The 12,485-nt window shown below is 53.0% G+C and overlaps 1 pseudogene; it reads left to right on the plus strand.

The window, feature by feature from the left end:
* Window positions 1–6: 6 nt before the first annotated feature.
* On the plus strand, window positions 7–12,246 carry LOC140386470 (glyceraldehyde-3-phosphate dehydrogenase 2-like; annotated as a pseudogene).
* Window positions 12,247–12,485: the final 239 nt, after the last annotated feature.

Here is a 12,485-nt window from a genome sequence, read left to right on the forward strand (position 1 = left end):
TTCTTGCAGTATGAAGCCGGCAGAAATTCCCCTGGGGAGATTCGGGAGCTCTGTACGTCCGTGGAGTCCACTGGTGTGTTTCCTGACTGTGGAGAAAGCTTCAGTAAGTCGACAACTGGGGTAGTGTGGGAGGGGGAAGGAGTACTTTCGCAAGGTGATACTGAACAGGAGGAGACCCATTCAGTCCCTCGAGCCTGTTCCTCCATTCAATCCGATCCTGGCTGATATAGATCCTGACTCCACATACCCACCACGGACCCAATTAAAATAAATCCGGTAAAATTCAATACCACCGCCAGATGTTGGAAACCTGAAATAAAATCAGTGATGGCGAGTTCCCTTGTGGTATTTTGTGTTTCAGTTGCATTTACAGGGCGGAGCCAAGCGTGTTGTGGTGACTGCCCCATCTCCCGATGCCCCCATGTTTGTGATGGGAGTGAATGAGGACAAGTATGATCCATCCAGCATGAATATTGTGAGGTGAGATTGGGGGGCGCTGCGTCAGGGTCAAGCTAACCTAACCACAAGTCCTCGAGGTGACGGGGATCTGGGGGGTGGGGGGGATGAGGTTGGTGTTTTGAGTTTTTGGGAAGTGTGCTGATTGGCTCAGTGATAGGGACTGATCCCACCCTGTGGGGTTGGTTGGGTCAATCCTTGTTTATGCCAATTGAGTTGTTGTTGAGCGTTCCTGCACTCTGATTCGTTGAGGGCGATGACGGTAGCATTGTGGATAGCACAATTGCTTCACAGCTCCAGGGTTCCCCAGGTTCGATTCCGGCTTGGGTCACTGTCTGTGCGGAGTCCTGCACATTCTCCCGTGTGTGCGTGGGTTTCCTCCGGGTGCTCCGGTTTCCTCCCAAAGATGTGCGGGGTTAGGTGGATTGGCCATGATAAATCGCCCTTAGTGTCCAAAATTGCCCTTAGTGTTGGGTGGGTTTACTGGGTTATGGGGATAGGGTGGGGGTGTTGACCTTGGGGTAGGGGTGCTCTTTCCAAGAGCCGGTGCAGACTCGACGGGCTTGAATGGCCTTCTGCACTGTAACTTCTATGATGACCCCCAGTAATGACATTAAGGCAGCATTTGACCGAGTAGAGGCATCAAAGAGCCCTAGCAAAACTGCAGTCAGTGGGAATCGGGGGGGGGGGGGGGAAACTTCTGCTGGTTGGAGTCACACCTTGTACAAAGGAAGATGGTGTTGTGGTGGTTGGAGGTCAGGAGTTCCTTGGGGTAGTTGTCCTAAGCCCAACTACTTCAGCCGCTTCATCAATGACCCTCCCTTCCATTATAAGACCAGAAGTGGGGATGTTTGCACACGCACCATTCGCAACTCCTCGGACACTGAAAGCAGTCTACATGAAAATGCAGCAAGCCCTGGACAATATCCAGGCTTGAGAAGCCGGTTACATTCGTGCCGTGGCCAGGCAATGACGAGAGAATCTAACAATCGCCTCTTGACATTCAATGGCCATTACCATCACTGAATCCCCCCACAGTTAACATCCGGGGGTTGTACTGAGACTGGGACCCAGCCATATTAATACTGTGGCTATAAGAACCGGTCAGGAGCTGGAATCCTGAGACGAATAACTCCCCTCCTGACTCCCCGAAGCCTGCCCACCATCTACAAGGGCACAAGTCAGGAGTGTGATGGAATATTTCTTCACTTGCCTGAATGCGTGCAGCTTCAAACAACACTCCAAAAAGCGCAACACCATTCAGGACAAAGCAGCCCACTTGATTGCTCCCCCCTTCACAAACATTCCACTCCCTCCACCGCTGACGCACGGTGGCAGCCGTGTGTGCCATCTACAACATGCACTGCAGCAACTCACCCCAAGGCTCCTTCGGCAGAACCGTCCAAACTCACGGCCACTAGTACAGAACCCCTACTGTGTAAAAAGAGACTATTCGGCCCATCGAGTGTGCACTGGACACCTTGAAAGATCACCCTACCTAGATCCAGTCCCCTGCCCTGGATCCCCACCCTAAGGGGCAATTTAGCATGGCCAATCCACCTAACCTGCACCATTTTCGATTATGGGAGGAAACCGGAAGTACCCGGAGGAAAACCCACGTTAGACACTGGGAGAACGTGCAGACTCCACACAGACAAATCAGCACAGACTGTTACCTGAGGTCGGAATCAAACCTGAGTCCCTGGCGCTGTGAGGCAGGCAGTGCTAACCACTGTGCCGCCCTACCATCTAGAAGGACAAGGGAAGCAGATATCTGGGAACCCCACCATCTGGAGGTTTCCATCCAAGTCACTCACCATCCTGACTTCACACAATTTACAGTGCAGAAGGGAGGGCCATTCGGCCCATCGAGTCTGCACCGGCCCTTGGAAAGAGCACCCTATTTAAGTCCACACTTCCGACCTATCTCTGCAACCCAGTAACCCCACCTAACCTGCACAGCTTTGGACTGTGGGAGGAAACCGAGAGCAAATCCAAGCACACATGGGGATGAACGTGCAGGACTCCGCACAGTTCAGTAACCCAAGCCGGGGAATCGAACCTGGGACCCTGGAGCTGTGAAGCAACAGCGCTAACCACTGTGCTACCGTGCTGCCACTTGGAAATATATTGGCCATTCCTTCACTGTCGCTGGGTCAAACTCCTGGAACCCTTCCCTAACAGCACTGTGGGTGTACCTACACCACATGGGACTGCAGTGGTTCAAGAAAGCAACCCACTACCACCTTCTGAAGGGAACCAGGGTTGGATGATGAATGCTGGGCCAGCCAGCAACACCACATCCTGTAAATGCCATTTCAAATAACCTGCGATTATTCCTGCGTCCCAGCCTTGAATGACTGAACATTTCTGACCGCTTTAGGTGGGATTTTGGCGTCGCTGGGTAGGCCAGGCATTTATTGCCCATCCAAAATTGCCCCCGGGGAAGGTGGTGGTGAGCCACCGCCTTAGAATCCCTACGGTGCAGAAGGAGGCCATTCGGCCCATCAAGTCTGCACCTTGTAAAAATTAAAATGCTTTACCATTCTTGCATTAATCAAACCATAAGTGGTAAAAATAAGAGTTATTTAGACTTGGACGCAGAGGGAGGGCATGGTTCTCTGTCAATGGTAGTGCACGATCAGTGGATACCTCATTTCACTTGCGCGTGGTCTTGCTCTCTGCCACCTGGGAGAGGTCCGCAGGTAGAAACCAGCGGAATGCGACAGCCGTGACCATGGGTAGCGGTCAACACGATGTCTCGGAGACTCGCACTCCGAGTCCCACATGGGCCCGCGAGTACCCCCCCCCCCCCCCGAACCAGGGTCACCGGTTGCCCAACCACTTGCTGTTACGGTGTGTCGTTAACTTAGTTGCTTGTGGTTTGGGGGGTGCAGGAGTGGCAGGAAGGCAGGTGCGCCTTCGAATGCAAGCAGGTCAGTTTGTCAGCTGTTTTCTGGTGAACCGAATTGGCGATTGGGGGGGGGGGGGGGGGGGGGTGGGGGGGCGGTGGTGGCGAGGAGATGTGAAAGAGTGAAAGTGAAGCAAGGGGTGGACTCTGAAGTTGTGACACCAACGTTTAAATACTAACTCTGTCTCTCCCCAGTGTATGCATCCTGCACTACCAACTGCCTCGCCCCCGCTTGCCAAGGTCATCGAGGATAACTTTGGAATCGTCGAAGGTTTATATGGTGAGTCTGTCTCCAAGCCGAGATTGGTTGATGCGGACATTAATTAAACCCAGGAATGGTCGTGAGTGGCCCCTGTCTCTGGTGCAAGGATTTTGTCTTGGCTCGCTCTCTGGTTGTCGTTAGACACCAGAATTGTGCAACATCCTTCATCGGTCCCAGACCCGTGATCGAGTTTGATGATCAAGCTCCCGAGAGAATTCTGCAATCATCCCCGATCTCAGTGAGGATGGACCTTGGTTCAGATTATACGAGGCTTGTATTCCCGCAGGCTCGAGGTGTTAAGGCATGATCTAATCCATGAGCTTTAAAATGATGAGGTAGACCGGCACAGGAGGAGACCATTCAGCCCATCGAGCCTGCTCCGCCATTCAATACAACCGTGGCTGATTGGACGTTTAATGTCTTTTATACCCCCACTATCCCTGTAGCCCCTTGCAGATCTCTGCTTTAGACGTACTCCGTGACTGAGCTTCCACCATCCTCTGGGGGTTGAGATTCTCAAAGATTCACAAGTCTCTGTAAAGACATTTCTTCTCATCCCGGTCCCCCCTCCCCATTTTGAAATAGTTCCCCCTGGTTCTAGACTCCCCGACCAGGGGGAAGCATCGACCCCTGTCTGTTCCCTTTAATTAGTTTGTAAGTTCCAATGAGATCACCTCTCGTTCTTCTTCGAATGTCTCAAGAACACCGGCCCAGTTTTCTCTTTGTAAGCCTGCCATCCCGGAGCGAGCCTGGTGAACCTTCCTCCCATTTCCCTCGATGGCAATAATATCCTTTCTGAGGTAAGGGGACCAAATCTGCACCCAGGGCTCCAGGTGCAATGTAACCCAGCTCCTCTACAATTGAAGCAACTCGAAGATTTGATGAGGTCGTTTGGAGAGAGGCAGTCTCTTGGGTGGGGGATTGAGTGATGACACAAGGGGGCGGAAGCTTCAAATTGGTGCCAAGGCCATTCGGGGGTGAAAGTCCCGGATCCTCTCACGAGCGGAAGCGGAAATCTGAAACTCTCTGCGGACCCCCCCCCCCCCCCCCCCCACCCCCCCCCCCCCCCCCCCCCACCTTCTCCCAAAAAACAAAAAACGGTGCTGAGGTTGGGAGGAGGTGGTTGAGACTTTTGAAACTTGGAGATGGATCGTTTTTGTAGTTGTGCGAGGGTCTCTAGGAAACTGAGCCTGCACATCCTTCCTTTAAGACGTGGAATAGACCGGAAACTCGGAGCCAGTTGATATGTGACGGTCACTGATCGCCCAATGGGGGATTCAGGAGAATCCTCTTTTCCCAGAAAATGGGGGACTCGCTCCCACAGGGAGTGATTGAGGTGAATAGTGTTGAGTATTTCGGGGGGGGGAAGCTTGATAAACACATGAGGGAGCGAGGAATAGATTGAAATGGTGACGACAGGTTGGGGGGGGGGGGGGGGGGAGATGAGGGGGTTGGAAGGAGGTTCGCGTGGGGGCAGAATCACGAGGGATGGGCCGAATGGTCTGATTCTGTGTTGTTCGCTCTGCTCCATTTTTTTTTTTTCTCTTTCGGTTTGGTTTCTGTGTAATCCGATTTTTCCTTTGCGTCTCTTCTGATGCTTCATGACAGACAACGGTTCACGCGTACACTGCGACCCAGAAGACTGTGGATGGCCCTTCCTCCAAGGCGTGGCGCGATGGGCGAGGTGCCAACCAGAACATCATCCCAGCCTCCACCGGTGCTGCTAAGAGCCGGTGGGCAAAGTCATCCCGGAGCTCAATGGGTAGGTAACCAGGAACCGAGCCTGGCCAGGCCACTTTGTGTGCGATCTCGACGGAGTGCCCTCGAGGAGTTGGTCAATGTGACCTTGCCCATCGTGACATTTACAAAGAAATTGGGACTGTTCACCTCCTGAGGGGAGGGGATAGGGAAGCAGCAAATTATTTAAATGGGGAGAGATTGCAGAGGGATCTGGGTATCGATGGTGTGTCACCGGTGGAGGGCGTGAATGTTCAGAAGGTGCCGCATCCTGTATCTGGTAAACTTTGAGGTGGCATCAATAGAATCGGGGGACATTGGGCTGCGGTCTTCCTGTGTTTAAAAGCAAAATACCCACGCATGCTGGAGATCCTAAATAAAACAGGAAATGTCAGATAATCTCAGCAGTGTCTCTCTCTCCCCCTCTAGGAAGTTGACTGGGATGGCGTTCCGTGTACCAGTAGCTGATGTGTCTGTCGTGGACCTGACGTGCCGCCTTGCCAAGTCTGCCTCCTACGCTGAGATCAAGGAAGCTGTGAAGAAAGCCTTCTGAGGGGCCACTGAAAGGAATCCTGGGATACACAGACCACCAGGTGCCGGACGGCGGTACCCCTTTCTATCTCTGAAGGATGGGGTGGGGTGGGGGGGGGGGGGCAGCAGAAAGGTCTGGCCTCCTAGCTGTGGATGGGTTTTGAGGTGGGGGGGGGTGCAGAGAGGCCTGGCCTCCTAGCTGTGGATGGGTTTTGAGGTGGGGGGGGGGTGCAGAGAGGCCTGGCCTCCTAGCTGTGGATGGGTTTGGGAGAGTGTGAAGTAGGGCCTGCCCGCCTAGCTGTGGATTGGGTAGGGGGATGTAGCTGGGGCCTGGCCCCCTTGTGGATACGGTTAGGGGGATGGGCAGTGGGGCCTGGCCTCCTCGCTGTGGATGGGGTAGGGGGATGGGCAGTGGGGCCTGGCCTCCTCGCTGTGGATGGGGTAGGGGGGTGGGCAGTGGGGCCTGACCTTTGAGCTGTGGGTGGGGTAGGGGGATGGGCAGTGGGGCCTGGCCTCCTAGCTGTGGATGGGGTAGGGGGATGGGCAGTGGGGCCTGGTCTCCTCGCTGTGGATGGAGTAGGAGGATGGTGGATATGCAGTGGGGCCTGGCGTCCTAGCTGTGGATGGGATAGGGGGATGGCAGTGGGGCCTGGTCTCCTCGCTGTGGATGGAGTAGGGGGATATGCAGTGGGGCCTGGCCTCCTAGCTGTGGATGGGGTAGGGGGATATGCAGTGGGGCCTGGCCTCCTAGCTGTGGATGGGGTAAGGGGATATGCAGTGGGGCCAGTCCTCCTCGCTGTGGATGGAGTAGGGGGATGGGGCCTGGCCTCCTCGCTGTGGGTGGGGTAGGGGGATGGGCAGTGGGGCCTGGCCTCCTAGCTGTGGATGGGGTAGGGGGGATGGGCAGTGGGGCCTGGCTTCCTAGCTGTGGATGGGATAGGGGGATGGCAGTGGGGCCTGGTCTCCTCGCTGTGAAATGAAATGAAAATCGCTCATTGTCACAAGTAGGCTTCAAATGAAGTTACTTTGAAAAGCCCCTAGTCGCCACATTCCGGCGCCTGTTCGGGGAGGCTGGTACGGGAATTGAACTGTGCTGCTGGCCTGCCTCGGTCTGCTTTCAAAGCCAGTGATTTAGCTCTGTGCTAAACCAGCCCGATGGGGTAGGGGGATCGGCAGTTGGGCCTGGCCTCCTCGCTGTGGATGGGGTAGGGGGGTATGCAAGTGGGGCCTGGCCTCCTTGCTGTGGATGGAGTAGAGGGATGAGCAATGGGGCCTGGTTTCCTCGCTGTGGATGGAGTAGGGGGATATGTAGTGGGGCCTGGCCTCCTCGCTGTGGATGGGGTAGGGGGGTATGCAAGTGGGGCCTGGCCTCCTCGCAGTGGATGGAGTAGGGGGATGGGCAATGGGGCCTGGCCTCCTTGCTGTGGATGGAGTAGAGGGATGGGCAATGGGGCCTGGTTTCCTCGCTGTGGATGGAGTAGGGGCATATGTAGTGGGGCCTGGCCTCCTCGCTGTGGATGGAGTAGGGGGATGGGCAATGGGGCCTGGTTTCCTCGCAGTGGATGGAGTAGGGGGATATGCAGTGGGGCCTGGCCTCCTCGCTGTGGATGGAGTAGGGGCATATGTAGTGGGGCCTGGCCTCCTCGCTGTGGATGGAGTAGGGGGATGGGCAATGGGGCCTGGCCTCCTCGCTGTGGATGGAGTAGGGGGATATGCAGTGGGGCCTGGCCTCCTAGCTGTGGATGGAGTAGGGGGATATGTAGTGGGGCCTGGCCTCCTTGCTGTGGATGGAGTAGGGGGATGGGCAATGGGGCCTGCCCTCCTCGCTGTGGATGGAGTAGGGGGATATGCAGTGGGGCCTGGCCTCCTAGCTGTGGATGGAGTAGGGGGATATGTAGTGGGGCCTGGCCTCCTCGCTGTGGATGGAGTAGGGGGATGGGCAATGGGGCCTGGCCTCCTCACTGTGGATGGAGTAGGGGGATATGTAGTGGGGCCTGGCCTCCTCGCTGTGGATGGAGTAGGGGGATATGTAGTGGTGCCTGGCCTCCTCGCTGTGGATGGAGTAGGGGGAGTTGTAGTGGTGCCTGGCCTCCTAGCTGTGGATGGAGTAGGGGGATATGTAGTGGGGCCTGGCCTCCTCGCTGTGGATGGAGTAGGGGGATATGTAGTGGGGCTTGGCCTCCTCGCTGTGGATGGAGTAGGGGGATATGTAGTGGGGCCTGGCCTCCTCGCTGTGGATGGAGTAGGGGGATATGTAGTGTGGCCTGGCCTCCTCGCTGTGGATGGAGTAGGGGGATATGTAGTGGTGCCTGGCCTCCTCGCTGTGGATGGAGTAGGGGGATGGGCAGAGGGGGTGGCCTCCTCTGAGCTCTGACGAGAATGCAGCCCGAGTGTGGGGAATGAAGTTATTAACAGTGTTTAGATTCAGTTTTCAGTATCTTTGAAAGCAAATGCACTCTATAGGAGTCAGGGGCTGTTTAGCACAGGGCTAAATTGCTGGCTTTGGAAGCAGACCAGGGCAGGCCAGCAGCACGGTTCAATTCCCGTAACAGGTGCCTGAATGTGGCGACTAGGGGTTTTTCACAGTAACTTCATTGAAGCCTACTTGTGACAATAAGTGATTTTCATATCATTCATCGGTATAATATTTTGCTGTGGTCTAACCGGCCGTGACAGAAGTTGATCTTTTATGGGGGAACATTAATCCTTTATGTGGGACAAGAGCTGCAATGTGGATGGGGGCTTGTTTCTGATAGGGAGGCGGGGGCTTGTTTCTGATAGGGAGGCAGGGGCTGAGACACCTGCAATTAGTGTTTACCAAAACATTGAAGGTGACCAGACCAGTTCAGAAGGTTGTAAAAGCCAACAGGAACCTTGAATTTATTAACACTTGAAAAGCCAAAGTTTAAACATTCAGTACTGGCCTAAGCATTATAAGAACATAAGAACTAGGAGCAGGAGTAGGTCATCTGGTCCCTCAAGCCTGCTCCGTCATTCAGTAAGATCATGGCTGATCTTTTTGTGGACTCTGCTCCACTTACCCGCCCGCTCACCATAACCCTTAATTCCTTGAATGTTCAAATATCTATCTATCTATGCTTTAAAAACATTCAACGAGGCAGACTCAAACTGCTTCACTGGGGCAATTTCGCCTGGATAGCATCACCAACAAGAAAAGCACATCCCCACTCTGGTTAACTAACAGAAAGCAAAGAGTGGGGATATTGGTGTTTTTCTAGTTGGCGATCAGTGGCTAGTGGTGTGCCTCAGGGCTCATGGAACATAGAACATACAGTGCAGAAGGGGGCCAATTGGCCCATCGAGTCTGCACCGACCCACTTAAACCCTCACTTTCACCCTATTCCCGTAACCCAATACGTTTGGACTGCAATTATTTACAATTTACAGAGATGATTTGGAGGTGTAATGTGTCAAAGCTCGCAGATGACACTAAGATGAGTGGTAGAGCAAAGTGTGCAGAGGACACAATCTGCAGAGAGATATAGATAGTTTAAGTGAGTGGACAACGGTCTAGCAGATGGAGTACAATGTTGGTAAATGTGAGGTCATCCATTTTGGTACGAACAACAGCAAAATGGAAATGTTAAATAATTGCAGCATGCTGCTGTGCAGAGGGACCTGGGTGTCCTTGTGCATGGAATCACAAAAAGTTGGTTTGGTGCAGCAGGTAATTAAGGCGGCAAATGGACTTCTTGTCTTCCATTGCTATTTGCTAAAGGGATAAGAGTTCAAAAACAGGGAGGAAGTTGGTTATGTTGCAGCAGTGGCATAGTGGGCTTGTTGCTGGACTAATAATCCAGAGGCCCAGGGTGATAATCTGGGGACCCGGGTTCGAATCACACCACGGCAGGTGATGGAATTAAATATCTAATGGTGACCATATAACCATTGCCGATTGTCCTTAAAAACCCATCAGGTTCACTAATGTCCTTTTAAGGAAGGAAATCTGCCGTCCTTACCTGGTCTGGCCTACATGTGACTCCAGACCCACAGCAATGTGGTTCACTCTAACTGCCCCCTCCAGGGCAATTAGGGATGGGTAATAAATGCTGACACAGCCAGCGACGCACATGTCCCATGAACACATTTTTTAAAAAAGCTGTATAGGGTGCTGGTGAGGCTACACCTGGAGTACTGTGTACAGTGTTGGCCTCCTTATTGATAAAAGATGTACTGGCACTGGAGGGGGTGCAGAGGAGATTCGCTAGTTTGATCTGAAGTTGAGGCTTATGAGGAGCGACTGAGTAGACTGGGACTATACTCATTGGAATTTAAAAGAATGGGAGGAAACTTGATAGAAACATACAAAATTATGAAGGAAATAGATAAGATCGAAGCAGGAAGGTTGTTTCCACTGGCGGGTAAACCTAGGACTAGGGGCATAGCCTCAAAGGGGGAGCAGATTTAGGACTGATTCGAGAAAGAACTTCTTTACCCAAAGGGTTGTAAATCTGTGGAATTCACTGCTCTTGGTGTCCAAAGATGTGCAGGTTAGGTGGAGTTATGGGGTTAGGGTGGGAGATTGAGCCCCCTCATTCGAGAGGTGGGGGGGGGGTGGTGTTGGTGCAGACTTGACTGGCTGAATGGCCTCCTTCTACACTAGGGATTCTATGTATATGTGTGTGAAGCACGGTGTGCATGGGGGGGACCATAATAGGAAGTTCCTTTTTTTTCCAATGGGAGGCCCCTGTCTTCCCCCACGGGTGGGTGTAAAAGATCCCAAGGCCACTATTTGGAAGAAGAGTTGAGGGGGGGGGTGGGGGGAAGGATTTCTTTCCTGGAGTCCTGGGCCCAATATTCATCCATTGACGAACATCCTGGGTGGTTATCGCATTGCTGTTTGTGAGATGGTGCTGTGTGCGAATGGGCCACTGCGTTTCCCACATTTCAACAGCCACCTCACTTCAGAAACAGTCCTTCATTGGCTGTGGTTGGTTTTTGGGATGTGCTGAGGTCAGGGTGGGGTTTGGGGCGGAGGTCTAGAGTGGTGTTGTAGTGGGAAGCGATTGGTGGTGGGAGTGGGGGGGAGGTGGTTTGTGAAGCCATCCCGTTCCTGATGATATTTTGTGTTCTAAATCCAGGTGGTTTCCTCTGACTTTGTGGGAGACACTCACTCCTCCATCTTTGATGCTGGCGCCGGGATCTCTCTCAATGACAACTTTGTAAAGCTAATTTCCTGGTGAGTTCCAGCTGCCCCCCCCCCCCCCCTTCCCCTCTAAAACTCTGCTCAGCACCAAGTGTGACTCCACTAGGTCCCTGCTGTGCGTGCTGCTCTCCTTGCTGTAAAATGCTTCAATTGCAGGAAAGGGGGGGTAGAGGAATCATTCATTCTGCTATCCAACGGTGGGTGGGGCTGTTGCTGCTGGTTTCTGTTCAAACAGCTGCCGAGAGCTGACTTAAAAACCAACACCCGATCCAAGAATCTGGCCCTTCCTGGGGCTTGTGCGACCCACAAATTATTCCTATCCCATCTCCCATTCTACAGCTGTCACTTGTGCATATCCATCTTTGTAAGTTCCGGTCTCCATATCCCTCGGTTAGACCACACTGGGAGCACTGTGCATAGTTCTGGTCTCCATATCCCTCGGTTGGACCACACTGGGAGCACTGTGCACTGTTCTGGTCTCCAACTCCCTCGGTTAGACCACACTGGGAGCACTGCACAGTTCTGGTCTCCAACTCCCTTGGTTAGACCACACTGGGAGCACTGTGCACAGTTCTGGTCTCCATATCCCTCGGTTAGACCGCACTGGGAGGACTGTGCACTGTTCCGGTCTCCATATCCCTCTGTTGGACTGCACTGGGAGCACTGTGCACTGTTCTGGTCTCCATATTACAAAAAGGAGGTTTAGGCGCTTGCAAAGGTGCACAGGAAGATTTTGAGAGGACGATTAACCGGGTTTTTTGTTTCACTTCTCCACAGGTACGATAACGAGTTTGCATACAGCAATCGTGTGGTCGACCTCCTCAACTACATGTTCAACATGGAAAACTGAGCTGGGGCAGTGCTGAGGTGGCGGTGTCCCCCAGGTGGGGTGGAGGAGAGTGGGTTAGTAGGACAGGAAAGTGTGGAACTTTCCAGCTCTGTCGCGTCCCGTGTAGATGAACCAGACCAAAGCTGTCATGAGGCTGCTTGGCTCCCAATTTAAATCACCACCTTTTACTCTGCGATGTCAGCTCACGAGTTCCTCTGCTGTTTGTGGTGGGTGTGTGTGTGTGTGTCTGCATTCTTGTGTGTATGTGTGAAAATATTGTATTCTATCACAAACATTCCTGAGATGGGTAACCGTATATGTCTCTAAATAAAAAGCTCCTCATGAACACTCTATTCTTAATTGTTTTGGTTGAATATGGCTATGCATCTTGTTACGACACCCAGGGCAAGTGCACGGTGAGCTCTAGCCTCATAAACCTCCGAGTACCAACATAAGTGAATTAATCAATAATTCATGTTTTCCTGAGATTTACCCCTAACTGCTCAGTTACAGACACAGATTTATAAGTAAACCATTAAGAAACTGTTTTAACAGGACAGTGGTCTACCTCGCCCCAATACACTGTCCCACC

Source organism: Scyliorhinus torazame, chromosome 12 (assembly GCF_047496885.1).
Source record: "Scyliorhinus torazame isolate Kashiwa2021f chromosome 12, sScyTor2.1, whole genome shotgun sequence".
Classification (NCBI taxonomy): Eukaryota; Metazoa; Chordata; class Chondrichthyes; order Carcharhiniformes; family Scyliorhinidae; genus Scyliorhinus; species Scyliorhinus torazame.